This window comes from Phoca vitulina, unplaced genomic scaffold (genome assembly GCF_004348235.1).
Source record: "Phoca vitulina isolate PV1807 unplaced genomic scaffold, GSC_HSeal_1.0 scaffold66, whole genome shotgun sequence".
In the NCBI taxonomy this organism is placed as follows: Eukaryota; Metazoa; Chordata; class Mammalia; order Carnivora; family Phocidae; genus Phoca; species Phoca vitulina.
The window spans coordinates 2203908-2230098 of record NW_022589769.1 but is presented as its reverse complement, the minus strand read 5'-3'; the positions used below and the strand labels follow the sequence as shown (position 1 = coordinate 2230098).

Here is a 26191-nt window from a genome sequence, read left to right as displayed (position 1 = left end):
TTCTGGACATTTCGTATACACGGAATCCCACGGAATCCCACAATCCATGCATGGTGTCTTGGGTCTGGCTCTTTTAACATGCTTTCAAGCTTCATCCGTGTTGTATCATGTATTGGTACTCCGTTCCTTTCTAGGGCCGTTGAATATTCCATTGTGTGGATGGGCTCTGTTTTATTTATCCGTTCACCAGCGGATGAACATTTAATGGCATCCAGTTTGGGGCTGTTGTGAATAATGCCATGAGCAATGTTCGCCCGCAAGTCTATGTGGGCGGTATGTTGTCATTTCTTTTGGGTAGATACCCAGGAGCGGAGTGGTTGTATGGTGAATTAATACTCGTTACAGAACTGCTCATCCTGTTGGAGAAGTGTTGTTTTGTTTTGTTTTGTTTAAGTAAGCTCTATGCCCAACATGGGGCTTGACCCCGCGACCCAGAGATCAAGAGTCACATGCTCTACTGACTGAGCCAACCAGGCACCCTGCAAGAAGTGCTTTTTAAAGAAGGTGCAGAGCGTGCCTTGTTTGGGCCTCAAGGCGTCGCAGCTAGGTGGTGGTGGAATTGAGACTCCAACAGAAATTGTTAACCTGTAGGCTCACACCCTTAACCACACTCACTCTCAGAAGCCCTTTGCGCATTTGGAAACTTGAGATCGACCGTCACTGGCATCCTTCTGGAAAAATCCCAGGCAATGGAGTCTGTTTCCATAAGGTAGAGTCTCTCTCTTGTTAAAAGAGTAGCCTCAGGAGCTGTTGAGGAAAGTGATCAAAGTTTGGAAAAAGCCTCCTTTGTAGCATTATCTCCTGCTTAAATTAGGGTCTCTGGAGTTGGGAAAGAGCCCACCGTACACACTTTGTTCAGCCTGTATATTTGCTGTTTCAGATTTTTGAGCATGTTTTAAAAAAGATTTTATTTATTTATTTGAGAAAGAGAGAGCCTGAGAAGCGGGGGAGGGGCAGAGGGAGAGGGAGAAGCAGGTTCCCTGCTAACCAGGACGCTGGGATCATGACCTGAGCCGAAGGCAGACGCTTCACCGGCTGAGCCACCCAGGTGTCCCCACATTTTTGAGCATTTTTATTGTTTTGTGTGGTATATATAATTTGGTCAGTAGGGAGTTTTTTTCTCTAGACTGGCGGTTTGGACTGAAATGGTATAATCATGATAAATTATCTCCCTGCCCACCACCTCTCCCTGCCTATTAACAGAAGGATTGATAACAAATAGTCTCTGGTGTCACCTACACACATACAATTACACTGGAAGCTAACTAAGCAGGGAGGCCACTGAGAACGGCTCAGGTTTGTATCCATAGGGCTCACTGCCCGTCCCGCGCATGCTCTGCAGAATGACAACATGAATGCGGATAGTGTGGGATTTAGCCCTTCCTGGTGCTGATCTTCAACATTTGTGGAGGCCACCCTGTGTATCAGGTGCTTTGCTGGCTATACACACACAGGGGCACCGTCCTGGCTCCCATAGAGCCCCCAGGCCAGTGGGGAGTAGGTGAGGCCTTCTCTTCAACGATTATTAAGAATTTCAAGATGGCAGGAATGCCTGGGTGGCTCATTCAGTTAAGTAGCTGCCTTTGGCTCAGGTCATGATCTCAGGGTCCTGGGATCGAGTCCCGCATGGGGCTTCTTGCTCAGCGGGGAGCCTGCTTCTCCCTCTGCGTGCTGCTCCTCCTGCTTGTGCTCTCTCTCTATTTCTCTCTCTCTGACAAATAAATAAATTAAATCTTAAAAAAAAAAGAAGAAGAAGAAGAATTTCAAGATGGCAACAGCAGAGCATTAAACCAGAGTGAAGCCTGGGAGCGTGGGCTTACATGCCCCTGTGCAGGTTGCAAGCCCAGGAAGGTAGCCTTGAGCGTATGTCTATATATGCATGCAAACTTTCTGAAAGGATACACTAAATATTGTTAACACTGTGTGAAGGGGGTCAGATAATATTACTTCTATGCACAAAAATTCTTGGTCGATACCCCATGTCATTCAGAGTAATAGCCAACGTCCTGACTATAGTCTACCAGCCCACCCCACGCACTTCCTAGTTCTTGGCTCTCACCTACTCCTCCTTGCTCTCTCCACTCATCTGCTGTGCCTTGTTGGGCTTTTTCTCCAGTAAACCTTCCACAGTCCTGCCTCAGGGCCTTTGCACTTGCTATTCTTCTCCTCCTGGTCAGCTTTTTTTGTGCAAAGGTCACCTCCGCAAAAGCATTGCTTACCTGGTCTGGTGAAAGCTGCCATCCTTTTCAAAACTTTACCTACCCCCCAAACTCCCTAGTTCCCTGATTTCCTTTCCTTTTCTCCATAGACCTGTTAGCTTCTAATAGACTTAATAATTGACTTGTTTTGTTGGCCCCCCACTTGATGTAAGCTCCAAATCCATCAGGGATTTGTATGTGGACGTGTCTTTTTTTTTAATCTCTGCTATAGCCCCAGTGCCTACAACAGCACCTGGCCTATAATCGGTGCTCAATAACTGTTTAATGAGGGAAGGAAGACAGACCTGCCACGTACAGGCAGGTGGGTTAAGCCTTTGAGTTAAATACTGTGATTGGTCCCTGTCTTACACGTGAAGAAATGGGAGGCTTATCAGGGAGATCTGCTGCCGAGCCAGCTCAGTTAACTACCGCTGTGTGTATTGTACACAACCCTGGGACCATGGGGGAAGCCTTTGTTTTCCTTTCTATGCCTTAGCAAATTTTCTGATGGCGAGAGCCTACACTCTATTTTTTTTTTTTTTACAAGATTTATTTATTTATTTATTTGACAGAGAGAGAAGCAGCAAAGGGAGAGGGAGAAGCAGACTCCCCACTGAGCAAGGAGCCCGATGTGGGGGCTCGATCCCAGGACCCTGGAATCATGACCTGAGCCAAAGACAGACACTTAACGACTGAGCCACCCAGGAGCCCCAGTTTTTTTTTTTTAGAGAAATAGAGAGTGTGAGCGGTTGGGAGGAGAGGGAGAGAGAATCCCAAGCAGGCTCCATGTCAGCACGAGCCTGACGCCAGCTCGATCTCACAACCCTGAGATCATGACCTGAGCCGAAATCAAGAGCTGGATGCTTAACTGACTAAGCCGCCCAGTCTACCCTACACCCTATATTCTTAAAACTTTTCTCACTGAGTTATAAAATAGTCTGTCTTCATTATTGGTGGATTCTGTATTTGCGAATTCACTCACTAAAATTTATTTGTAACCCCCAAATCAATACTTGGGGTGCTTTTTGGAGGTCATTCCTGCAGGCACACAGAGCAGCAAAGTAACTGAATCTCCCGACAGGCACGTTCCCGGCCGATGTCCAACGAGGCAGTGATGCTCTGCATCCTCTTTCAGCTCTTGTACTGCGAACAAATGTCCTCTGTGTGGTCTATTTAGTGCCATGTTTTTTGCATTTTGGTGTGTTTTGTTGATTTTGCTAAAAATGGCCTCCAAGGATAGTGGGGCTGGCTCGTGTTCCTAAGTGCGAGAAGGGCCCTCACAGAGAAAATACATGCATTAGATAAGCATCACTCAGGTGCGAGCTGTCCTCAAATTCCATGTCTAGGACTCAACAGGGTCTATTAAGTAAGGTGTCCTTAATCAGAAACACACGTAAAACAGGGTTATGTATTGATTGGGCAATGTGACCCAAGGCTTGCAGGAACCTAACTGCTATATTTTCCCTAGGAGCAATTGTTCAGTGTTCACTAATGCAGTGCGTGCGGTGACCTTATAAAACACAGCTACTGGGAACAAGGAGAATCCGTTCACATGTCGTATAGTGCGCTAAGCTTCCATATCCTGCTTAATGACCTTTACATATGGACACATCCCATAACCTCGTGCAGACCAACACCAACTAACAGAACACTTCCAGGAGTGCCTGGATGGCTCAGTTGGTTGGGCATCTGCCTTCGGCTCAGGTCATGATCCCAGGGTCCTGGGACCCAGCCTTGTCGGGCTCTCTGCTTAGCAGGAGCCTGCTTCTCCCTCCTGTCACTCCTCCTGCTTGTGCACTCGCTCTGTCAAATAAATAAATAAAATCTTTAAAAAAAAAACCAAAAAAACAAAAAACAAAAAAAGAAAACCCCAGAACCTTTCCAGGACCCCAAAGCTTCCCTCAGGGCCTAGCCAGGCACCACCCATTCCCCATCCAGTGGTAACCATGATGCCAAGTTCTAGCACCACGGATTAATTTTGTTTCTTCTTGTGTTCCACATAAAGAGAACCACACATGTTTGTGAGAGTCATGTTGTGTGTCTCAATGGTTTGTTCTTTTTTATTGCTGTAGAGTAGTCCATTGTAGGATTATACTACAGACAATTTAGCCATTCCCCTGTTGATGACCACTTGGGTTGTTTCTAGTTTTGTTGTTGTTGTTACTAGGATATCCCATTATTTTAAAAAAGAATAGTGCATTCTCCAGCTAATAATATGTTCCCAAAACGTATTGCAAAATATTCCTAAACACCCGTGTAACAACCTACTAAGGATTTCTGCAAAATATAAAGCATTTAAAATTACCAGATTAGGGGCGCCTGGGTGGCTCAGTCGTTAAGCATCTGCCTTCGGCTCAGGTCATGATCCCGGGGTCCTGGGATCGAGCCCCACATCGGGCTCCTGCTACACAGGAAGCCTGCTTCTCCCTCTCCCACTCCCCCTGCTTGTGTTCCCTCTCTTGCTGTCTCTCTCTGTCAAATAAATAAATAAAATCTTTTTAAAAAAAACAAAACTCAACAGTAATAAAACAACTCAATTAAAAAAAAAAAAAGAAGCCAACACTGGGACCCATTAAAGGCTAAGTATGCAGGGAAAGAATGGATAAGATGAAACATACAATATTGCAATAGCAGACATTTATTTGTACCACAGCTAAATTCATTCTTTCTATCTATCTATCATCTTTCCATCTACCTATCTATCTATCCATCTATCTATCATCTATCTATCTATCTATCTAAAAAAGTGTCCTAGTGAGGGTGCCTGGGTGGCTCAGTTGGTTAAGCGACTGCCTTCGGCTCAGGTCATGATCCTGGAGTCTCAGGATCGAGTCCCACATCGGGCTCCCGGCTCAGCGGGGAGCCTGCTTCTCCCTCTGACCCTCCCCCCTCTCATGTGCTCTCTCTCTCTCAAATAAATAAATAAAAAATCTTAAAAAAAAAAAAAAAAAGTGTCCTAGTGAATACAGTAGCTCCCCTTTATCTGTGGTTTCACTTTTCAGGATTCAGTTACCCATGGTCAACCTTAGTCCAGAAACAGATGATCCTCCTTCTATGTACGGTCAGAAGGTCAACAGTGGTGAACACATCACAGCCCCTACCTCATTCCCCTCTGCATATCTCGTAGGCATTTTATAATCTCACATCATCACAAGAAGAAGGGAGAGTACAATAACATACTTTGAGAAAGACCACATTCACGTAACTTTTGTTACAGTATAGTTATAATTGTTCTATTTTTTTTTGAAGATTTTATTTATTTGACAGAGAGAGAGAGATAGTGAGAGAGGGAACACAAGCAGGGGGAGTGGGAGAGAGAGAAGCAGGCTTCCCGCGGAGAAGAAAGCCCAATGCAGGGCTCGATTCCAGGACCCTGGGATCATGACCGGAGCCGAAGGCAGACGCTTAACGACTGAGCCACCCAGGCGCCCCTATAATTGTTCTATTTTATTATTAGTTATTATTGTTAATCTCAGACTGTGCCTGGTTAATAAATTAAACTTTATCATAGGTATGTGAAGGGACTCCTGGATCGCTCAGTGGTAGAGCATGCAACTCTGAATCTTGGGGTCGTGAGTTCGAGCCCCACCGTTGCATAGAGATTACTTAAAAATAAAATGTTACCAAAAAAAAAAAAGTTAAGCATATCATAGGTATGTGTGTATAGGAAAAAACGGTATATGTAGGATTCTGTGTGATCCATGGTTTTAGGCATCCACTGGGGGATCTTGGACTGTATCCTCCTGATAAGGGGGAGGAGGTGCTACTGTATTTGGACTGAAAGTCCTCACCTGAGGGGTTTTTCCACTACACTTCAAGAAGAGGTGGAGTGGCGCCTGGCTGGCTCAGTCGGAAGAGCATGGGACTCTAGATATTGGGGCAGTGAGTTCGAGCCCCATGTTGGGCGTAGAGATTACTTAAATAAGTAAATCTTTAAAAAAAAAAAAAGAAGAAGAAGAGAGGTAGTGTCTTCAAAATTACTTTAGAGTAGCTCCCACTCTGGTTCTGGAACGACGCCTTAAGTAAATCTTTAGGTTATGCAAATGAAGCAATGATTCCAGCCCGTTTTGGACCTGGCGGTGGGGGGAGGGTGGGCCCCTGGGAGGGGGCCTATAAAAGGCTGGAGGTTGGGAAGGAGAGGACCAGATCTCTTTCCCCTTCTTGGCCAGGTCCTTTCTAGTGGGTGCAGAACGGCCTGCGAGGCCCCAGAGACCTTGCTCTCTCTCATGGCGTTTTCCAAGGAGTCAAGGCCATCTGGGAGGCAGATGCCAGGGCAGGGCTGTAAGCCTAGCCGGAGGCGCCGAGCTTGGTCTCTCCCTCGGTGGTCCCTCCCCAGGTGCCTGAGGGAGCTTCCCCCTCACGTCCCCAGCACAAGTTTCCAATCCAGGTTGCTCCTGACTAGCTTTAGCTGGAGGGACAACAGCAAAAAACAAGGTAGGTTTTTTTTTTTTAAGAATCATGTTTTCCAACTCTGCTGCTGGTTCCTGAGAAAGCTGTGGGTTTCAGGGGCGAGGGGTAGGCTTTGCCTTCCTTAGCGGGTTTGCCTCTCGTCCGGAGGGTTTTAGGTATGCAAGCATGTGATTTGCAAATACGCGTTTGACCTCTTCCTTGCAGTAGAGCCTGTCGGAGTTCCCTTCTCTTGCCTTTGGCGGCGTTCCTTTGGAAGTTGATTGGATTAACCAAAATGGAGTTGCGTCCTGGGTAACCAGTGGAAGGATGGATTTGGGGCAGAGGCTAGAGGCCGGGTGGAGAGCTGTTACAAGGTCTAATCAGAAGAACGGCAAAAGGGCTCCCACACCGAACCCAGGCTCTGGAGATCGAGATCCGCACAGATGCAGAAGTGTGGTCATAATTCCCCTTGAAAAATCCCTTACGTGACCTTTATCCAATTCTCTTCCAGAGTAGGAACAGATCACCTTACCAAGTACTGCTGAATGGACTATTGTATTTAGAAATGTCATTACATCTCCCCCTTCCCAAAACAAAACAAAACAAACAAAAAACTGCAAATCTGGGAATCACGTCAGTCCAGAGTTGAAATCTTGTAAGTAAGCATTGAAATACTGGACGTTGGTTCTTAGCTCCATAAGCTCGCAAGGTGGTTTCCCTCCCGTGATTTAATCTGAACCCCCGGGGGCCCTTACTCTTGTTCCTTTGTGGTTGACAGCTCCCTCCGTGTTTGCAGGGGAGTCCCTGGGGGGGCGCCTTGGAGCAGGGGGCCGGGCTTCGCCGCTGCAGGTAGGCTCCTGACCACAGCTGTCTCAGACATTCTGGCTCCGGGAAACCTGCAAACGAAATGAATGAAACGAATCGGTTTCTTCCTTCAGGCGATATTTGAGTCTTTTCTGCCCTGGCTACCTTGAACAGATAAGGGCAGTTCCTACCTTTCAGAGGCTACATTTCAATAGAGGAGACAGACTTTTTTTTTTTTTAAATCTATATTAAGAAAAAATTTCAACTCACATACATTGATTGAGCACCTATGTGCGCCGGGCCCTGGGGGTAGGGGACAGCTGAAGCGGATGCGGCCCTGCTCGTTCAAGAAATTCACATCTAGCCGAAGAAGGGCATTATAAGCACATAATAACACATTAACTCATCAAGGCTTTTAATCCGAACAGTAACAGACAGATGGCTACCAACTGCAACTGCTGGGAAGGAGCAGTTTGAGGTACAGTGGGGGGGGGGCAGGAGGGGTACCCTAAGAACATGACCTGACTCAGCTGGGGCAAAGGATGTGGGAGGCAGGAGGATGGCATTTTGGGGAAAGGCCTTGAGGCCAGAGGCACTTCCAAATTCAAGGTGGGGTGGAAAGGCAGGCTGGGAGGGGCCAATCAAACAAGGCCAGATCTGGAATGTTCTTAAGAAAGGGAGTTACTCCATCCAATGGCATTTTGAAAGGATGACTTTGGCTGCCACCTGGAGGGTGGCAACACTTGGACAGGCCTGGGGATGCCCTCAGGAAACTTGCACTTGCCCATCGTTGGTGTGGGAGGATACCTGTCCATTTAGGAGTAGGAGGAGGCAAAAGAGAGTTACAAGTGGGGAGAGAGAGGGAAAAGCATGATGGGAGGCTTGGGTCTTGCCCAGCCTGCCAAGAGTGGGCTTCCTGGAGGAGGCAGCCATGGAAGAGCTATATGGTATGAGTATTGAGAACTAGACAGGCATAGTGCTGAGCACTCCTGTCTGTCAGTTCGGCTAATCCCTCGCAATTACCCTCTAAGAGAGGATGCTGAGGAACTTTTTTGTGATGATGGAAATAAGTCTTTTATTTTTATTTTATTATTATTTTTTTTAAAGATTTGATTTATTTATTTGACAGAGAGAGAGTGCACAAGCAGGGGGAGCGGCAGAGGGAGAGGGAGAAGTGGACTTCCCGCGGAGCAGGGAGCCTGATGTGGGGCCCCATCCCAGGACCCCGGGATCATGACCTGAGCCGAAGGCAGACACTTAACCAACTGAGCCATCCAGGCACCCCTAATTTTAATTTTTTTTAAAGTAAGCTGTAGGCCCAACATGGGGCTCAAACTCAGGACCCTGAGATCAAGCGTTGCATGCTCTCATTGAGCCAGCCAGGCGCCACTGGAAATAGTCTTTATCTGGGGTTCCCAGAGTAGGAGCCACCAGCCCCATGTGTAGTTGGGCCTTTGAAATATAGTGTGACTGAGGAATTGAACTTCTAATGCAATTTAATTTTAATTAATTTAAGTTAAAAAAAAACTGGTGCTTGATTTTGTCACTGGAAGACTTCTTTTTTTTTAAAGATTTTATTCATTTTTTTGACACAGAGAGAGGGAACACAAACAGGGGGAGTGGGAGAGGGAGAAGCAGGCTTCCTGCTGAGCCCGGAGCCCGATGCAGGGCTCGATGTGGGGCTCGATGTGGGGCTCGATGTGGGGCTCGATGCGGGGCTCGATGCGGGGCTCGATCCTGGGACCCCGGGATCATGACCTGAGCCGAAGGCAGACGCTTAACGACTGAGCCACCCAGGGGCCCCTGTTACTGGAAGACTTTTAAGTACATTTGAAACCATTTGGATATGTGGTTCTACTTTTTAAAAAAATTAGTATATTATCTTCAAAGGAAATTTGAAAATATACATTAAGACACATATTTAAACAGCTCATGATAACATTTTGACTCTACTTTTTCAAAGGTAAGTTTGATGAAATCTAGATGCAGATCACGTATTCCCAATGAAATTTTTTTTTTTTTTTAAAGATTTTATTTATTTATTTGACAGAGAGAAACACAGCGAGAGAGGGAACACAAGCAGGGGGAGTGGGAGAGGGAGAAGCGATGTGGGGCTCGATCCCAGGACCCTGGGATCATGACCTGAGCCGAAGGCAGATGCTTAACGACTGAGCCACCCAGGCGCCCCTTCCCAATGAAATTTTAACATCTAAGTTGAGATAAGCTGTGTGTAGTATAGACCAGATTTCAGAGACTTCGTAAGACAAAAATGAGGGGCACCTGCCTGGTTTATTCATAGGAGCATGCGACTCTTGATCTCTTGGGTGTAGAGATTACTTAAATAAATAAAACTTTAAAAAAGAAAAAATAACATAAAATGTCTCATCAATAACTTTTTACATCAAGTACCTATTGAAATGATATTTTGGATACAGTTAGGTTAAATTAGGTGTAGTATTACAATTAATATCACTAGTTCTCTTTACTTGTGTATATATATATGTTTATATATATATATCCTGTGTATATATATCTTATATATGTATATATATTTTTTAAGATTTTATTTTTAAGTAATCTCTACATCCAACATAGGGCTCAAACTTATGACCCCAAGATCAAGAGTCTCATGTTCCATGGAGTGAGCCAGCCAGGCACCCCTTTATATATATATATATATATGTATGTATTTTTAATTGAGATATAACTCACAAACCCAGTATTCATCCTTTTAACATCTGCAGTTTGGTGGATTTTAGTATATTCACAAAATTGTACAAGCATTGCTACAATTGTAATCTCAAGATATTTGCATTGCTCCCCAAAGATACCCCTACCCATACCAATTAGCTGCCATTCCCCAATCCTCCTCCCCCAGCCCCAGCTACCACTAATCTATTTTCTGCCTAGGATTGGCCTATTCTGGACATTTCCTATGAAAGGAAGTATATAATATGTAGCCTTTTGTCACTGGCTTCTTTCACTTAATATATTGTTTCCAAAGGTCATCCACGTCCAGCAGCTATCAGTACTTCATTCCTTTTACGGCCGAATAATAGTCTGTTGTATGGATATATTCTACGTACTGTTTATCTAAGAGTGGAGGGACATACGAGTTGCTTCCACTATTTGGCCATTAAGAATAAGGTTGCTATGAACATTTGTGTGTATGCTTTTGTGTGGACAGAAATGTTCAGTTCTCTTGGATTTATATGTAGTAGAGTTGTTGGGTCATATGGTAACTGTTTAACTTTCTGAGGAACCGTGTTTTACTTCTTAAAATGTGACTCCTGGGACGCCTGGGTGGCTCAGTCGGTGAAGCGTCTGCTTTAGGCTCAGGTCATGATCCCAGGGTCAAGTCCTGCATCAGGCTCCTTGCTCAGCGGGGAGTCTGCTTCTCCCTCTGCCCGCTGTTCCCCCTGCTTGTGCTCTCTCTCTCTGACAAATAAATGAATAAATTCTTTTTTAAAAATTTAAAAAGAATAAAATGTGACTCCTAGGGGCGCCTGGGTGGCTCAGTTGGTTAAGCATCTGCCTTTGGCTTGCCAGTCCCGTCGGGCTCTCTGCTCAGCGGGGAGCCTGCTTCTCCCTCTCCCTCTGCCTCTCCCCCTTGCTTGTGCTCTTTCTCTCTCTCAAATAAATAAATAAAATCTTTAAAATGTGACTCCTAGAGAGGCGCCTGGCTGGCTGGGGCAGTAGAGCATTGGACTCTTGATGTCGGGGTCATGAGTTCAAGCCCCACGCTGGGCGGAGATCTTAAAAATAAATACACAAATAAAATGTGACTCCTAGAAGGTTAAGAATTACAAATGTGGCTCATATGATACTTGTATTGTATGGCTGGCCTGGAATGTCTACTTTGGGCCCAAGCATTGTTGTGAAAGGTTGAAAAGAATATACTAAAGACTCCTAGGTGAGGGGAAGGTAGTACTGGGCAGAGAGGTGGTTGGTACCCTTGGGTAACTTTTATATTTTTATTTTATGTACCTTCCTCATCTCTCTCGTTGGTAATTGACAAAGCCTGCTAACTGGTCTCTCTGCCCCGGGGCTAAATCTCCGCCCAGCAGTCAAAGAGATATTTTTAAAAGTGTAAATCTGATCACGCCATCCGTTGCTTGAAAACCCTTCAGTGGCTTTCCATTGCAATTTCATCAAATGTAAATTCTTTCCCATGGTCTGGCACTCATTTGCTGCTCCTAAAATATGTGTCGAATAAATAATGGAAAATGTTTTATGTCTTTTTGTCCCAAACCTATATATTTTTTAAAGGCATTTTAAAGTGTAAAAAGGTTAACACATCTAAAATTATTTCGTATTCAGGGAACCATCCCATGTGCCATGAATGTCCATTTTCCTGCATCTTCTCTATCCCTGGGTATTCCATCGTTTTAAATTTTAACCATGGCCGATCCGCAGGATGAAAAAGTGTCTTGTGTTTAATTTGGATTTCTTACTAACTAGGTTGAACATGTTTCACTAGTTGTTATGGTTTTGGTTTGGTTTGGTTTTATGACCAAATAAATGAGTATAAGCCTAGTTGGTCCGTATCTAAAATCCACATCAAGGGGGCGCCTGGGTGGCTCAGTCGTAAACGTCTGCCTTCAGCTCAGGTCATGATCCCAGGGTCCTGGGATTGAGCCCCGCATCAGGCTCCCTGCTCCGTGGGAAGCCTGCTTTCCCTCTCCCACTCCCCCTGCTTGTGTTCCCTCTCTCGCTGTGTCTGTCTCTGTCAAATAAATAAATAAAATCCTTAAAAATAAATAAATAAATAAATAAATAAATAAATAAATAAAATCCACATCAAGGATTCCTGCCCTTTGTCTATATCATGAGTATTTTTTCCCCTATTTGTCATTTGTTGGGTTAATATCTTGAAAAATATAAAAGATATTGCATGGTCACAAATGAATCTCATAGTTCACAAATATAGGAGGTTAAAAAAACTTGGGTGTGTATATTGGGAACATTGTTAATAAGGAAGAATAAACAGGAGCTGATATTTATGTATCATGTGGGCTGTTTTACCAAGAGCATCCTTTATTCTGGGGGGCAGTACTCTTTTTTTTTTTTTTTTAAGATTTATTTATTTATTTGAGAGAGAGATAACAAAAGAGTGAGAGTGAGCACAAGCAGGGGGAAGGGCAAAGGGGGAGACAAACCAACTCCCCTCGGAGTGGGGATCCCACCACCCCTAGGTCACCACTGAAGGAGCTGAAATCAAGAGTCAGATGCTCAACCAACTGAGCCACCCAGGTGCCCTGGCAGCCTTTTTTATAAAGGTCCGCTAGGAATTGGTCGCCACGAGGTCTGTCCCAACTCTTCGCTCTGCCAGTCGAACAGCCACAGATAATAAGTACATGAGTGGGTGTGACTTGTATTCAAACAAAACCTTGTGAATGGACACTGAAATGAGAAATTAACATAATATTCCTGTGTCATGACATATCATTCTCTGATTTTTTTTTTTTCAACCATTGGAAAATGTAAAAACCATTTTTATCTCCCGGGCTCTACAAAAACAGAAAAGAAACCAGACAAATGTGGCCAGTGAGCTGTAGTTTGCCAGTGTCTGCTTTATCCCATTTGAACTTGGCTGTCTCTTGTTGAGGTGTGCAGGGAGGCGTGAGTCTCTATTTCCAGTACATGCAGAAGCAAGTTCAGACAGATGAGGGCACGGACCTCATGTGGTCTGGCTGCGTCCTGCTCCATCATATACATGCTCCAAAGAAAAACAGATGAGAGCAAACGGGTCAGTGGAAGCCAAAAGCTTCTGTTCAAATCCAAAGTGTTAACAGGTTTTAGAAACTGAAAGGTTACTAAACTCTAAGGTTTTATTTTTATTTTTTTAAAAGATTTTGTTTATTTATTTGACAGAGAGACACAGCGAGAGAGGGAACACAAGCAGGGGGAGTGGCAGAGGGAGAAGCAGGCTTCCTGCTTGAGCAGGGACCCCGATGCGGGGCTCGATCCCAGGACCTTGGGCTCATGACCTGAGCCGAAGGCAGATGCTTAACGACTGAGCCACCCAGGCGCCCCCAGACCAGATACTTTTAAAAAGACATACTCTCGTGTCCCTCTGAGAGTAACTATCTCAATACTTTCCTTGCCCAGCTGGATCCCATCAATGCTGCCCACTTCAAACTCAGCAAAGATGAGCCTTTCAAACAAGACCAGGATGCCTGGAGGGAGGTGGAGCCTTAGGAGGTTGGGACACTGGAGCTCCAGCTTCACGGAGTTAGACAGACTTACTCAGAATCCTGGTTCCGTCACTTATTTGCTATGTGACTTTGGACAAGAAGTTGCTAATCTCTCCATAAAAGAAAGATAATCGTATAGGGTTGTCGCTTTCAGTGCAAATTTGAATCGGCACAATAAAAATTGGGGTAAGGCTCACTTTTTGTCTTGAAGTGAAATCATGCATGAAATCATGCAAGAATCCAGGAGCCTCAGGGTGGGCAGGACAGAGAGGTCCGCAGCACCCTCTGCCTATACTCTCGCCACTAGGGCAATCCCTCCCTGAGCTGATAAACAGAAATACCTGCCCCCCATGGTCAAAGGTAGTGTTGAATGATTAGCTTTAAATGTTGCCAAGTCTTCAGGAACACCACCCTCCCAGAAAATATGGGAGCCTGGAACCCAACCTGCCTAGCTGCTGTGAAAAGTGGAGTTAATATAGAAAAAGTGGCTGACACAGAGTGGACCAGGCAAAACAATGGCAACTTGTGTGCATTCAGTGGCAGAGTTTTAATTTAGGAATTCCTTGGATGTGGGTTTGGAAATATTACCAGGCCTGCCTGGGTGAGGGCAACCCGGCGCGTCTGTTAAGAGCTCCCACGGCGTGGCGTGCAGGCTGTCAGAGCTGAAAAAAAAAATTTTTTTTTAAATAACAGCTTTATTGAGATGTAATTTACATGCTACATAATTCTCCTATTTTAAGTGCATAATTAATTCAGTGGTTTGTAGTGTTTGTAGGGAGTCGTGCAACCATCAGGAGAGTCAATTTAGAACATCTTCGTTTCTCCCCCTGATCCCGACCTACTAGCAGTCACTCCCATTCCCTGCTCCCCCACCCCCAGCCCCTGGCAACTTCTAATTTACTTTCTGTCCCTATGGATTTGCCTATTCTGGACGTGTCCTATAAATGGAATCATACAGTATATGGTCTTTTGTGTCTAGCTGCTTTCACTTCAGTGTATTGATTTCAAGACTCACCCATGTTGTAGCAGGTATAAGTGTGATGTTCCTTTTTATGCCTGAATAATATTCTGTTGTATGGAGAGACCACTATTTTATTTATCCATCTGTCAGTGGACATTTTGAGTTGTTTCCAGACGTGAAATCTTGGTGCTTTATTGGATCGGTTCTTGGGCCAGTTAACCTCCTGCTGCCTTGGCTTCCTCATCTGTAAAATGGGGGCAATAAAACACCCTGATCATAGGCAGGGCCACTACCACCCTCTATAGATGCCCCCATGCAAATTCAAAAGAGGTGCCCCTCTTGGCAGACACCTGTCTCATCCCATGGGAGGGTGAACAGATTGAGCCTTTGTTGTCAGAAGCAAGGTTAGCTAGGGCTTCCTGGGCTGGATTTCAGTCCTTCCCCCTTAAGTGTACAGTTTTTTGATTTTAGCTTTATAGTTTCCATTAAAAATGCCATTTTCCAAAGTCACTTAAGTCAGCTCCTTCTTTTCTTTACCTCCTTTAAAGAGATGAGAGCTTCTTTGTCATACACTTATTTGTCACTGTCTGCATTCCATTTTGGGATCCACCAATATCTCCCTTGACTTTTTTTTTTAAGATTTATTTAGGGGCGCCTGGGTGGCTCAAATGGTTAAGCATCTGCCTTCAGCTCAGGTCATGATCTTCGGGTCCTGGGATCAAGCCCCACATCAGGCTCCCAGTTCAGCAGGGAGTCTGCTTCTCCCTCTCCCTCTCCCCTCTGCTCATGCTCTCTCTGTCTCAAATGAATAAATAAAATCTTAAAAAAAATAAAAATAAAGATTTATTTGAGGGGGGAGGGGCAAAGGGAGATGGGGAGAGCGTCTCAAGCAGACTCTGCACTGGGTGCAGAGCCTGATTCCACGACCTGAGCCAAAACTGAGTCAGACGCTCAACTGACTGCACCACCCAGGCGCCCCAACTTTTTTTTTTTAAGGTTTCATTTTTTTAAGTAATCTCTACACCCAACATGGGGCTCGAACTTAAAACCCTGAGATCAAGAGTTCCATGCTCTATGGTCTGAGCCAGCCAGGCATCTTTCCGCTCTTGAGGTTTTTTTTTTTTTTAAAGATTTTATTTATTGACAGAGAGAGTCACAGTGAGAGAGGGAACACAAGCAGAGGGGGTGGGAGAGGGAGAAGCAGACTCTCTGCTGAGCAGGTAGCCCGATGCGGGGCTCGATTCCAGGACCCTGGGATCATGACCTGAGCTGAAGGCAGACGCTTAACGACTGAGCCACCCAGGCGCCCCTCCCCTCTTGAGTTTTTTAAAACATTTGTCTACATTAGAATTCACTCTTGCTGATGTAAGATTCTATGGGTTTTGCAAATGCATAGGGCCGTGTAACACCCCCATGATAAAAACGAAGATCTTAAAAAATCCCCTGTGAAAAAAAGAAAAAAAAAAATCCCCTGTGTGTTCAACTCCTTCCCAAACCCTGGCAAACAATGATTTGCAGCCACACTTTATGACTATAAGCATGGCTCTCTGCTCATGAGGTTCTTGTGACATTTAAATGAATTAGTTTATGGAAAGTACTCAGGACAGGGCCTGGCACATATTAAGTACCCATCACATATGAGCTGTTTTAACTGTCCAAGATATCTCAGAGGCCACCACCTGGTGGGCTCTGTCCACCGTGGGGTGGGGGTGCTAGAGACCAGCAAAGTAACTGCAGACACTGAGTCAGCATCACCTGGGGGCACTTCTGAAAAATGCCCTTCTCTGGCCGTACCCTCAACCTACAGAGTCTCCCTGGGTGGGATACTTAATGGAGCCTTTTCTGGGCTGGTGGCACAAAAGATCATGGGACTACACACACCCTGAGAAGTGGCTTTGGCTTGGCTTGTGTAATGTGGATCAGAAAGCACTGGAGAAATCCTGGTATCTCTAGGGTGAAAGGGAACAAAGGAAGTGTCTGCTCTCTGCTCCGGCAGAACCTGGGGAGCCCACTGTACCCAGAGAGTGAACCAAGAAAAATGGTTATGGAGTGGAGATCTCAGATGACAGTCACCTGGATTCTCTCCACTGCTAACCCACTCTGAAGCCCTGGGTAATGCCTGTTTCCTGGGCTCTCAGCCTTCACCATCTTGGAGGTTCCCTGTAGGTCTGCTCTAATGTGATAATGTTGGTGTATGTTTCCTCCAAATGTTATTATTAAAGTATTATATGCACATGATAAAAGAAAAAATTCAAACAGTACAGCAAGGGTCAACAAATTTTCCGTAAAGGGCCGGACAGTAAATATTTTGGCTTTGCAGGCCACATGGTCTCTGGTTCAGCTGCTCAGCTCAGCCTTTGCAGGGTGAAAGCAGCCACAGACAATACGTAAATGAATGAATGCAGTTTTCCAATGAAACTTTATTCAAAAAAGCAGGCACATGCAGAATTGTCCCATGGGCCATAGTTTGCTGATTCCTATAGAAGAGAAAAGCGTAAAGTGAAAGATAGACATGGTACCCCCCCAATTCTTGTTGCCATTCCTCAGAAGAAACCTATGTTAACAGTTTCTTGTGCATAGTATTGAGGCTAAAAGTGGGGCTTGGAAGTCAGATGTCTTAGATCCTATCTGGGCTCCTGTGTGCCCATGGATATATAAAATGGGAATACTATTAATATTAGAGTTATTGTATAAAAGAGAAATAAAACAAGCCAGGTAACATCATAATTTATGGTAAAACAGAAAAAGCCCAGGGGCGTCTGGCTGGCTCAGTTGGTAGAACATGCATACGACTCTTGATCTCAGGGGTTGTAAGTTTGAGCCCCATGTTGGGGGTAGAGTTTACGTTAAAAAAAAAAAAAAAGAAAAGAAAAAGCAAAAGCCCAATCCACTTCCCACCCTCACTGCCTTGAATATAATAGACATACAAGAATGTATTGTTGAATTGATAAACCAAATCAAAGAGTTGAGAAGTAACGAAGATGTTCTACCATAAATAGTTGATATCGTTGGGTTAATGACCAACTCAATAGATGTTCCAAAAATGTTTGTTGCATTATTTGATTTCAAATACTCCCCGCCCCCCCCCAAAAGCCCTCCAGAATTAACAATCATTCTCCTCAGGCAGGAATCAGGGCAGTTCAATTTAAATTTGGCCCAGTAAATTAGGGTCGCCTGGCAGGCTCAGTCGTAGAGCATGTGACTCTTGATTTCAGGGGTTTTAAGTCTGAGCCCCATGTTGGGCTTAGAGATTACTTAAAAATAAAATCTTAAAAAAAAAAAAAAATAAAAAAATAAATTTGGCTCAGTAAATTAAATGCAAAATCTGAAACAGAGCAATAACAACAATGTAGATTCATTAATTGCATATTTGTATTCTTTTTCCTCTTCTCTTGAATTTCCACTCTGAGATATCTCTAAGAATTTCATTCCATATTCTTAGTTGTATTTTACCATTGCTTCCTTTTTGTTTTGTTACTTCAAGCCAATAGCAGAATTCACCTCTGAATAAATAAGTAAACAAAACAAAGTGGTTACACTGGGAGTCTGCTAAAAGGTCACTCTTTTTAGGACCTCGGTTTTTCTTATTGTGAGAAAAAATACCTAAATAACACCCAATCCTGGCGTGCCTGGCTGGCTTAGTCTGTACAACGTGAGGCTCTTGATCTTAGGGTTGTGAGTTCAAGCCTCATGTTGGGTCTGGAGCCGACTTAAAAAATAATGGTAATAAAATAAAATCCTTAAAAATATGTAAGTAAATAACACCTAATCTTGAAACACATTGTTCTTTGCCATTTCAAAATATTGTTACTGTTTTTAAAAGAAATTCCAAAGGATCTCACGAAATGTAGATAATTGAATTATACACAAGAATCTCCTTTATGCCTTACTTTGGTAGACATGGGTGAGGAGCAGCAGAGATTATTTGTGAACAAAAATTACTTTCTAAAGAAATGTGACAGTTATTAACACGGGACATTATCTTTCTGTATTAAGTCTTTGGGGGTTCTGGGTTATTAAAAAAGCCAGGGAAAACACTCACCAGGTTGCCTGGCACACAGTAAGTGCTTAATAAATGTTCTCCATTGCTTGCGTGTAATTTTCTTTAATCCAGAAGGGATCTCGATGTTCTCAAGCTTGCTTGTTGCCCTGAGAACCTGAGACTGAAACTCTTTCCCTATCAACCCTGATATCAAATGCCATTATTTTAATTAATTTAAATTTCCCGAGTTCCCATCTGGCAGATAAAATCCAGTTCCTGTTTGCAACAGTCACTGAACTCTTCCTGTAGTGTAAGAAATCTGCCTGCAAGTGGTATCAGTGTGTGTATTCATTGATTCGATAAAAAGTATTTCCTGTGCAAGCGCTATGAAAGGGAGGACCTGCTCCTTGATTGGCAACAAGAGCCCAGCCGCCTTGTGTCCTGTGTGTTAAGTGCCCAGAAACGTGGGACGAGTGGTTCCAAGAACGGGTGTTTCCAGCTAGAGGATGAGCCACCGTCTTACGCGACAGGGGACCCACCTTGCTCTCTTGCAGCAGTATTTCTTTTTTTCTGCTCCTGGTGGAGCAGCCTCCAATCTAGACCTTGAACACCCGGGCCAGGAGAGGCGCTCTGCCCATGTTTGTTGAATGAATGAATGCGTGTGAGGTTCAGAAGTGTTGAATTAATTTTACTTTTAACACATATTCTCCACCCTCCTTGCCAAATGTCTTTGAAAATAATGTAATTGTCCAGGTCAGCAGTTTTATTTTTGGAGTTATAAATAGGAAAGTAAATTGAGTCATTGAATAACCCAGCGGCAATTCTAGAGGCATTTTTGGTTGCCACAGCTGGGGTTGGGGTGCTCCTGGCATCCAGTGGGTGGACCGGGGACGCTGCTTAACATCCTACAGTACACAGAATAACCCCCCCCTCCCCGCCCGCAAAGGATTAGCGGGTCCAAGTGGCAGTCATGCCGAACCCATCCTAAGCAAGGAGCCTGGGACATTGGTAGGCAGCACGTGGTGTCTCAACCTTTGCAGCCCGCAGAGTTGTTTGAAACCCATTTCCACCACTGCCTACCTATGCCTCAGTTTCCTCTTCTGTATGATAAAAATAATGCTTTCTACCAGAATGCAAAGATATGACATAGTGATTAGAAACATGCTATGGGGGGCGCCTGGGTGGCTCAGATGGTTGGGTGTCTGCCTTCGGCTCGGGTTGTGGTCCCGGGATCGAGCCCCACATCGAGCTCCTGGCTCAGTGGGGAGTCTGCTTCTCCCTCTCCCTCTGCTTCTCCCACTGCTCATGCTCTCTCTCTATATATATCTCTGTGTCTCAAATGAATAAATAAAATCTTTTAAAAAAAAAAGAAACATATGCTATGGAATAAGAGAATACCCTACTTCAAATCTTTACCTTATTTTTTTTTCTTAGTGTAGTAAAATACATATAGCAAAATTTACCATTAGTAACATTATGTACGTTTGTGTTATGTAGTTATTACTGCTCAATTTCCAGAACATTTTTATGACCCCAAAAGGAAACCCCCATAGCCATGAAGCAGCCACCCCCCCAACCCCATACTCAGCCCCTGGCACCCACTAACTTGTTTTCTGTCTCTATGGATTTGTCCACTCCAGATATTTCATATAAATGGAATCATAGAATATGTGGCCTTTTGCATCCGGCTTCTTTTTTTTTTTAAAGATTTTATTTATTTATTTGACAGAGAGAGACATAGTGAGAGAGGGAACACAAGCAGGGGGAGTGGGAGAGGGAGAAGCAGGCTTCCCGCGGAGCAGGGAGCCCGATGTGGGGCTCGATCCCAGGACCCTGAGATCATGACCTGAGCCGAAGGCAGACGCTTAACGACTGAGCCACCCAGGTGCCCCATGCATCCGGCTTCTTTCATTTACTAGCATTTTTTTTTTTTAAGATTATATTTTTAAGTAATCTCTGCACTCAACGTGGGGCTCGAAGTTACAACAGTGAGATGAAGAGTCGCACGCTCCACAGACAGAGCCAGCCAGGCGCCCCCTCACTTCCTAGATTGTTTTTAAGGTTAATCTGTCTTGTAGTGTGGACTGGTACTTCATTTCTTCTAGCCGCTGAATGATGTGTGGATAGACCCCATTTTGGTATCCATTCATCTATCCATGGACATTTGGGCTATTTCCACCATTTTAGCTGTTGTGAATAGGGCTGCTATGAACATTTAGTGTGCAAGGTTTTGTTGGGGACCCTGTTTCTGGTTCTGTTGGGTAGAGACCCAAGAGTAGAATACCTGGGTCACTCCCTTGCTAGTTCTGTGTTCGACTTCTATGAAGTAACCCTTCTACTGCTCTTTGTCACCTCTGAGACACCAATCGCCTTCCTTCTCTTCTGTCTTGGTTTTGTCATTTCTTTTAGAGGGGTGCATGACAGTTTTATTTCTCAGGGTTGTTGACAAATTATTTATTTATTTATTTTTTAAAAGATTTTATTTATTTATTTGAGAGAGAGAGAATGAGAGACAGAGAGCATGAGAGGGGTTAGGGTCAGAGGGAGAAGCAGACCCCCTGCCGAGCAGGGAGCCCGATGCGGGACTCGATCCCGGGACTCCAGGATCATGACCTGAGCCGAAGGCAGTCGCTTAACCAACTGAGCCACCCAGGCGCCCGGTTGTTGACAAATTAAATGAAGGAGTTAATGTAAAGTCCTTGGAACAGTGCCTGGCAGGACGAAAGCACTCAATAAATATTAGTGATGATTATCATGCTTACCTGGTTGTGAGGATTAAGCAGGATAGCCACTTAACACGTGTTACCTGGTGAAGCGACCAGTGACTTACTTGGTTTACAGTTGGAGCTGAAACAGTTGTGTGAAGAATGTACCTAAGGTGACAAACTTCTAGGTGAATATTGGCCAAATAAAAACACAGAGCAGTTGCCTTTGAAGCAAAGGGTGCTTACTGAAGATTTTGCACGATTCAAGAACAGTTCTGTGGAAAGGTGGCCTCTGTCTGTTTTCCAGCTAACTTGGACGAGAAAATGGTGTAAATGCGGTTGGGAAGTGATGGGACTCCTGATCACATTTGGGGTATAAAGTAAATCTCTTATTAATATTTTTCTATTGGGTTCTATGGAGCCAGATTGCCTGGGTTCAGATGTGGGCTTGTCTTTGGCTAGCTGTGTGACCTTGAACTAGTTACTTAATCTGGAGACTGTACCTCAGGGACCTCAACTGTAAAATAGCACCTGCCTTGTAGGATAGACGTGAGAATAAAATAATTATTATACGGAATGCTCTAAACAGTCCTGGGCTCACAGAGAGTGCTCTTTATTTTTTTATTTTTATTTTTTTTTTAAAGATTTTATTTATTTATTTGACAGAGACCCAGCGAGAGAGGGAACACAAACAGGGGGAGTGGGAGAGAGTGAAGCAGGCTTCCCCGCCGAGCAGGGAGCCCGATGTGGGGCTCGATCCCAGGACCCTGGGACCATGACCTGAGCCGAACGCTGACGCCTAATGAGTGAGCCACCCAGGTGCCCCAGAAAGTGCTCTTTAGCCGAGTGTTTCTCTTGTCTTTTCCCCCCAAATCACATAATTGAAAATATCCCATTGTTCCCTGTTCTTATCCTTAAAGATTTTATTTTATTTTATTTTATTTATTTGACAGAGAGAGAGAGAGAGACAGCCAGAGAGGGAACACAAGCAGGGAGAGTGGGAGAGGGAGAAGCAGGCTCCCGGCCAAGCAGGGAGCCCGATGCGGGGCTCGATCCCAGGACCCCGGGATCATGACCTGAGCTGAAGGCAGACGCTTAACGACTGAGCCACCCAGGCGCCCCTCCCTATTCTGATCCTTTTAAGAGGGTCTGACCAAGAGGGATGGATAATGGTTTGACTAATTTTCCTAAAAACAGACAAACCAACAAAATGAGAGAAAAAAAAAGGAAAAGAAAACACTGATGTCTGCCCATGTTTTCACGGCCTCTTATCAGTGGATCTTTGTTTTGAGTGCCAGGTCACACTACCAAAGCATCTTTGTGAGCTGTTTTTCAAAAAATAAAAACAAGACGCTACCGTCCGCACGCACACGTGACCAACCATGGGCAGTCATTGTAGCAAAGAGCTCGAGTTAACGTCTTGCCTCTCCTTTCCCAAAATACAGCCCAGGAAAATGTTAGTCATGGGACTTTGTTTTAATGAGACACCCTGTGCTCATTTCTGCTCCTCATTTTCCCTGAAAGTAGCCCAGTCCCTGGCGCACAGTAGGTACTCAACCTGTGAAAGGATGGTGGGTCAGGAACTGGGGGCTGGGGTCTCGGGTCATTCTGCCCTTGCTCTTCCAATAACTATCTCACAATCTCTGGATCTTGAATTGTTTAAAGTTTATCATTTCATTTGACTTCCAGTGGCCCCTTTAGATAGGAACTGTCTTCCTCATTTCCCTGGTAAGAACCTTGAGTTCAGAGAGGTTGTAAGCTTCCCAAGTTCAACTTTGCAGAACCTCCTGTGAAAACCTACGTCTTTGGGTTCTGAATCCTAAAACCCCTTACCCTCCCACACCGCTTCTAGCTTCATGACCTTGACCTTGGCCAGATGCCTTATCTCCTTTAAGCTCATATCCTCCTAACTAACCCAGTGGTTGTGGGGTTAGGTCATCTTTCCAGGCATGGATTATCTAAGAATTTAGTTATCCTGAGAAATAAAAAGCTCCTGTTAATTCCATTTTCCCCTCTGACACTTCCATTAAATTATTTTAGACCCTGGCCAACATCGCTGCCAGGTAGATAAATATTTTGGTTCTCAAGAAGAAAAACCAGCCGGCTGTTTATGCCAAGTCATGGCACGGGCCCTGAGAGCGGCAAAAATATGTTTTGCTCAGGGAGTAATGATAGGGTGGCCCCTCCCTGCACCTACTGACTCTACCTAATGACAAGTCAGCTGCTCCAGCGGTTCCTGTCACCCCGGTTTTCCTGTCCCTTTCTTAGGTCCCCAGTTTCTGAATCACGGTGAGGGTTGTGAAATTTAAACAAAAAATTGGCAATGATTAGAAATGGTGCCCCGATTTGCCTTGCCCTTCGCAGCTCCAGGCCCTTTGGAGACATCTTGGCATTCAACCTCCCGGGAAGCCAGCATTACTCAGCTGATTTGCGTCTTCTGTAGCGTTCTTCCCTACACACCCCTTCTGTGAGCAAATGGGCTTTACAGCTAATGCAGACAAGATTCTACCAGGGGAAGATGCAGACAGGCTAGCCGGAGCCTCTGGAGTAACTGAGTCTGGGACTTCTTCATAGGCCTCAAAGGGCACTGGTACTGCTTTTTCCTGGTAGCTGACGTGGCCTAGAATTGAACTCCCCACCTACCAGCTATTCCTAGAGCAAGGCAGGAAAGAGCAAAGCAGTAATGTCATTGAATCCTTATGAAAGGCCTTTAAAGCGAGCAGGCAGTCTTTTGTCTCCCAAGCAAACCCCTAGCTCCTGGCAGTTAGTAAACATTAGCTGAGGTGAAACCATTCACTCCTTCTTTATTGAGCATCTACTATGTACCAGGCACTCTGCTAGGTGCTGAGGATACAGCTGGGACATTTCTCTCCTTGAGATGCTTCTAGGACGGGAGACAGATATTTGTTTTCATGTTTTATTATTGTGTAATAAATTACCACAAACTCAGAGGCTTAAAACAACCTCTCCCCCCCCCCCCCCGCCCACCCAACTCCAGCCTATCAGCAAGTCCAGCCAGTTCGACCTGTCAGCACACCTACACCTGAACTCTTTTCTCCATGTCCACCACACCTGTCCAGTTCATCTCCGTCTCTCCCCTAGACTGGGACCAGCCCCCATCCTGGCCTTCCTCACTCATTTTTGTCCTTCGCAAGATACCCTTTTTAAAAAATCAGTTTTACTGCGATATGATTCATGTATCATACAATTCACCCACTTGAAGCGTATAATTCAGCAGTTTTTAGCATATTCGCAGAGTGGTGCAACCATTAGCAGAATCAAATTTTAGGATATTTTCAGAACTCCCCAAAAGAAGCCCTGTGCCTAGGAGCCGGCCCTGCTCAAACCCTCCACCCCTCAGTCCTCAATCTAGTTACTGTCTCCATGGATTGCTTTGCCTGCTCTGGATGTTTCACGTACTGGGAATCGTTCACTACGTGTCTTTTGTGTCTTTCATTGGGCCCCATGTTTTCAAGGCTCATCCACGTGGTAGCACGTCTCAGTGCTTCATTCTTTTGAATTGCCAAATAGTATTTCATGGGATGGGTATACCCCATTTAATTTACCCACCTTGCAGGGCATCCTTTTTACTCATCTATTTCCCTGGTTGGTTTTGAACCCAGCCATGAAGATAAGGTTGGGCGGTGTGGAACCCGGGTAGGCATTGTGTATCACTCCCTGTCACCCCTTTCTCCGCCCGAAAGTTCCTTTCTGCCCTCCCCCAAGCCTCTAGAGAGCTGGAGGGGAGGATTCCTTTGCATCTGAGAACGTCTCATTAGCATTTGTGAGAATTTGTGTGAATAACAACACCTCTTCGGGACCTGGGGGTGACCCAGGGACTGGGATTGATTTCTGGTGAAGTCAGTCCTTCCCTCTTGTTTGCTGCCTTCCTTCGTCTATGAAGAAATTCCACTGGTGGGAAACCTTCGCGTGACTGAAATGCTTGGGGGGCGGGGGTGCCCAGTCACATTTGAATCATACATTCATTGAACAAATATTTATCGGGTCCTTACTATGTCCCAGGCATTTGGGACACCACAGCGCCCAAGACGTTCTTTTCGGGGTGGGGAGATGTATGTCCTTTTTGCCCATTTGCTTATTCACCTACGCTGCCTCGGTTACCATAGAAAAGCTGAGGCGCGCTACTCACTAGTCTGGGCTGATGTGAGGGGAACCGATGAAGGCCACGTGAAGAGCTATTTGGGCCGGTTCCGAGGGACTAAACTTTTCTGCTTTGGACTATGGCGAGAACCTAAGTTCTCCCACGTTAGGTTCTGGGTGTGTACATGACAGCTCGGTGAAGGGGGGGTGTTAAATACTACTAGTAGTACTAATGACCACGACAGTCGCGGGTGGTACGCGTCGTCCCACCTCTGTCCCGGGCCCTGTTCTAAGCAGCCTGGTCAGCTACACGCCCAAGGTCACACGCCCGCCGCTCCGAGGGCCCCCGGGGCTGTCGGGGCGGACCCGGGCCCCCGCGCTGGGCAGGGCACCCGGCGCTCTCCCCCCAAGGCCTGGAGAGCCGCACCTGCGCGCCCCGGGGCTCGGGGGCCGGGAGGCGCGAGGGGCGCGGGGAGCGCGGGGGGCGCGGGGGGCGCGGCGCCACGGGAGCGGGAGCCGGAGCGAGCGGGCGGGCCGAGGCGGCGGGGGCGGCTGCGGGCGGCGGGGCGGCGGGCGGCGAGCGGGCGGCGAACGGGCGGGCCGCTCCCTGCTCCGCCTCCCCTGCTCCGCCCTCCGCTCCCGCTCCGCCCTCCGGCTCGGCGCCCGCCCGCCCGCTCTCCGCTCGCTTGCTCGCTCGCTCTCGGGCCCCCCATGCGGATGTGACATTTCACGCCGCCGCCATTTTGAGAGCGAGCCGAGCCGAGCCGCCGGGCGCCGCGTCCGCTGCCGGAGCCCCGACGACGACGCCGAGGAGGCGGAGGCCGCAGCGCCCCGAGCGCGGCCGGCCCGTCGCC

The 26191-nt window shown here is 45.7% G+C and overlaps 1 protein-coding gene across 1 annotated transcript in view; it reads left to right on the top strand.

Moving 5' to 3' along the window:
- USP7 (ubiquitin specific peptidase 7) overlaps positions 1-26191 on the top strand; it is a 112876-nt gene that overhangs the window by 20369 nt on the left and 66316 nt on the right. The gene's annotated exons all lie outside the window — the stretch shown is intronic.